This window comes from Helianthus annuus, chromosome 13 (genome assembly GCF_002127325.2).
Source record: "Helianthus annuus cultivar XRQ/B chromosome 13, HanXRQr2.0-SUNRISE, whole genome shotgun sequence".
NCBI classification, from domain to species: domain Eukaryota; kingdom Viridiplantae; phylum Streptophyta; class Magnoliopsida; order Asterales; family Asteraceae; genus Helianthus; species Helianthus annuus.
The window spans coordinates 35,931,615-35,936,334 of NC_035445.2; the positions used below are offsets into that span (position 1 = coordinate 35,931,615).

Sequence of the window (4,720 nt, forward strand, 5' to 3'; positions counted from 1 at the left end):
TTCTTCCCTCGGCCTAGGCTTTTTCTGCAACAACTTCCTAAGCTTCTCATTTTCATCAACTTTCTTTTTCTCCTCAGCAGCCATCCTTTGATTTAGAGTATGCCTCAGCATGTTATCTTTGTCTTCTTGTGCCTTTCGTTCTTTCTCTCTCTTTAACTTCTCTTCCTTTTCAATCTTTCACCACTTTGAGTTCCATTTGTTGTCAGCATTAATACCCTTTTGAAAGCAAATGGATACAACTTTCTGGAATTGCATCGCTTGTTCTCTGTCTTCAGCTTTGAACCATATCTTGTTCACAAACAAACATTCTATATCTTTCGCAGAACAATTCACCAGCCATAGAGGATCATACACAAAAATTTCTCTAATCTCATTCTCTGCCCTCTAGGTAATCACAGCTTCAGTCGAAATACAGCTGTATACCCAACATACAAACCCTTTATGAAAGTCCTGTTCCATTTTAGGCACATGAATATTCTTGATCACTCTCGGCTTTTTCACATGCAATATCGTCTCTTCATTACCAGTTTCAGGATTAACTCTTCTCACTTTCTTTGGGTAATGTGGCTTCCAGTGCTTGAAGTTTTTCAACGATTCATACTTGATCAATCCCCACATAGGCACATCGTTCTTTCTAATAGGATAGCCCAGCGTTCTGACCTTTGACAACTCTTCTACATCCTACCAAGGTAGGAACATAGTATCATACAGACGTTCAAAATACTGCACACCGTATTCTCTACGAATAGCATATACATTAACATGAGGTAGAAATCCCCAGTTAATGATATCACCCAGCGAAACATCACTATCTCTTTTGTAAAACTTGAATGGACGTTTGAACTTCCTTTCAGTGTCTTTACGAAACCACTTCTTTCTTTCTTCTTTCTGTGGGTCTTTTGTTGTACCATCAAAGTTTTTATCTATCAAGATTTCAGCGCATTTTCTCCTCAATTCATCTCTATTCTCTTGACTAAAGAATTCAACCAGAGTTGGAAATTCTGAAGTATCTTCATTCACATTCTCTTCATCAGTACAATCCTCAACCTCAACCCTGTCATAGACATCTGCCTCTTCAACATACTTGTACTCATACTCAGGTTGTTGATTGATATCAAAAGCGTTCAATTCTTCTTCAAAATCAAACTTGAAGTCATCTTCATTAACATTAAACATCTTGAGAACTTCATCCAAAGTATACGTATGCCTGATTTCTCCTTCTTCTACATCAGGCTCAATACGAAGAATTAACTTCTCAACTTGATCGACATTCTTATCATCCACATTCTCCCCCTCACTTTCAGCACTTTCATTATCTTCATTTGCATCGTCATGCATATAATCATCAACATTTTGTTCTTTTGACGCTTTAGTAACAGTAACACCCGTACCACCCTGATCGTCATCATCATCGTCATCAATGTGACTGCTAGCAGAGAATACATCATCTGCATCATCAACGTTATCATCATCTTCATCCTCTTCGTCATCTACTTCATCATTAGCAATATCTTCAAGTAATACAACTTCCTCAAAGATAGCAGATACAACAGATATAGGAACAGGATTCTGAATATGAGATACATGATCAGTAGATAGAACTATTGATCTTTCTGCAACTTCAGAACCTTCAACACCTTTTCCTTTATACTTCATTTCGGCAACAATCTCAGCTTGGCGTTTCACTCTTAACTCTTCAACTTCTATCCCCTCAAACCTCTGCTCTATAGACTTTCCAAGCATATTTTCAATCACTTTGTTCATCATATACAACTCATGTTCTTTCACTGCTTTGGCAGCTTCAAGTTCTTTGTTCTTCAATTCAAAGTACTTATTCTGCTCATCACGACGCGCTTTCTCTTCCTCTAACTTTGATATTTTCACTTTCAAAATATCAATTTCAGTCTGATCTGCTTCAATTTTCTTCGGCAAAGACTTATTCTCAGACTCAACTTTCTTGACACGCATCTCAAGAATTTTTTCAAGATCTGCCAATCTCTTATTCTCAACCAACCCTGCATCAACTTTCTTTTCTACATTCTTTACTTGTACATCACTTGCAAAGTTGAAATCACCAATTTCTTCAAGAGAAATACCTTCTTGTGGAATATTTGGAAAAGTTTTGTAGCCAGAAGAACCAGGTGTGGTTTGAACATATGGTTGTGAAGATGGTGGTGTTTGGAAGATTTGTTGTGAAGTAAGTGATACGTGCAAAATGCAACATATAAATTATATCAATTGTGGCATAAAACTAACCCTTTTTAGTACTAATGTTGGAAAAAGTGTGCTTTTGTCTTCCTTTTGTATTTTCAGGATTAAATGAGCTCAAATTAACAAAAGAAGCAAAAAGACAGCAAAATCTAACATAAATACAAGAAAAGGGACAAAAGTGGATTGCCCGACCCCTCGACAGCATCCTCCCAAGCAAAATAAAGAAGACAGAAGACTGAACAGCATCCTCCCAAGCACTTTTTATTTGGTTTTGTATTAATGACTTTAATAACTAGTTTCTTATGTTGAAGGTGATTCTTCCTTACCGTTTGTCCGTGGTGTCTTGACATTATTTTACTGTCTATATAAAATAAAAGATTTTCACCATTTATATATCCACGGTCTATATGGAGGTTTGTTGGCTACCTGGTCGGGGGTTAAGGGAACGGTTTGGTAAGAGTCTTGCCCTTGTTCAGCGTTTAGAGGTCCTGCAAGGGACCTGGGCCAAATTTAGTAGGATGTCCTTCAATACCCAAAGGTATTGGATGGCGGGGATCCAAACTCTTTGACCCCCTCATAAGTTAAACTACTATTAATACTATAACCCGGCTACTTAGGACTGTATCTCTGCTGACTCAGACTACTTAGTCGAGGGTAACGTCACCTTCAAAAGAGGGGCCTACCATAATTTGCATTAATAACTTAATTAATTATCTTTCAATAATCCGACCCTTTAGGATTGTATCCTTGCTGACTCAAACTACTGGGTTGAGGGTAACGTCACCTTCAAAAGAGGGGCCTACTACAATAACTAAGATAATCTTTTAAATAAGTGCAAAAGTGCGAAAATAATCAAAGGTTACACTATACACGAGTCGGATCCAAGCCATTCATCTTGTCTATCTGTTTTTAATTTTATTTTTATTTTTCAGCATTTAGTTAGTTTTATTTTCTTAGTTTTAAAATCTTTTCTAACATTTTGATTTGATTAGACGTTGAGGATAAACCAGTAATAAAAGCTCTTGTGTTCTTGGACGACCTCGGTATCTTACCAACAATATACTATGTCCACGATGGGTGCACTTGTCCATATGTGTGTTTAGTGTTGGTAAATATCGTGTTTTATAAAATTAAAACTTGGCTAAAAAGTGTAAAAAAGGACTTAAAATATATACCTAAAACATATACACACTAGCACGCATCAAGTTTTTGGCGTCGATGCCGGGGACACAAGGATTTTAAGAAAGTTAGGAATCAACGGCCTAATCTTTTTTTTATTTTCTTTTTATTTTTTTAGGATTTTTCTAGTTTTTCAGCTTCTGCGGAGCTCAGGACGGGCCGTGCCTTGTCGGACACGGGCCGTGCCTAGTAGTGTTACTGGCAGTTTTTAGTTTTCCGAGTTACAGAAGGCTGACCACGGGGCCGTGTCCAACTCTCCAGTAACAGGGATCCGGAAAACAATCACTGTAACTTCGACCACGGGCCGTGTTCACTGAGCACGGGGCCGTGGTGAACCTTCTGACCAACATTCTTTTCTGTTTTTGTTGCAGGACTCGGAACCAGACGCCACCTCTACGTAGTGTATGAGCTCCAGTTCTAATAAAGACATAAAAGAACCTCTAGAAGAACCCGAACGCTTTCTCAGAAAAAGACTAAAAGCCAAAAACCAAGAGAAGATTTCGGGGAACCCACTTCCAATGGCGGACCAACGTACCCTCATGGATTATCTACGACCCACCGTAGGTAATCTCGGCGCCGCTATCAATGCACCGAATGTTGAAGCCAATAACTACGAACTTCGGCCGCATTTGATACAGATGCTTCTAAACTCTGCAACCTTCCATGGGCTTGCGGACGAGGATCCCCATCTACATATTACTAATTTCTTAGAAATATGTGATACCTTTCGGATCAATGGAGCATCAAATGATGCCATCCGCCTCCGAATGTTTCCTTTTTCACTAAAAGACCGAGCAAAGGCTTGGCTTAACGCCCTCCCAGCTGGATCGGTAAACACCTGGGATGAACTAGCCCAAAAATTTCTATATAAGTATTTCCCTCCCGCTAAAACGGCTAAATTAATGACTGAAATTAATACCTATTCACAAGAGGACGGGGAATCCTTATATGAAACTTGGGAAAGGTTCAAGGAGCTATTGCGAAAGTGTCCTCATCACGGTCTTGCGATATGGCAACAAGTATCCACTTTCTATAATGGGTTGTTGCCACACACAAGACAAACACTTGACTCTAGCTCTAGGGGACTTTTAGGTAATCGCCGCCCGCATGAAATATATAATCAAATTGAGGAAATTGCTCAAACCAATTTCCAGTGGCACACTCCCCGAGGCAATATTTATTGCCCCGGGCGCCCATAAGGTTGATGAAAGCACCTCTTTACAAGCCCAAATCGAGGCCCTTTCTTCTAAAATTAAAAAGTTAGAGATGACAAAAACAGTCTCGGTTATGGCTTGTGAAGGGTGTGGTGGGCCACATGAAAATTGGAGTT

The 4,720-nt window shown here is 39.1% G+C and overlaps 1 non-coding gene across 1 annotated transcript; it reads right to left on the reverse strand.

The window, feature by feature from the left end:
- Positions 1 to 4,286: 4,286 nt before the first annotated feature.
- LOC118486057 lies at positions 4,287 to 4,393 on the reverse strand. Its single transcript, XR_004877913.1, has one exon. It is a non-coding gene; the product is annotated as a small nucleolar RNA R71 (small nucleolar RNA).
- Positions 4,394 to 4,720: the final 327 nt, after the last annotated feature.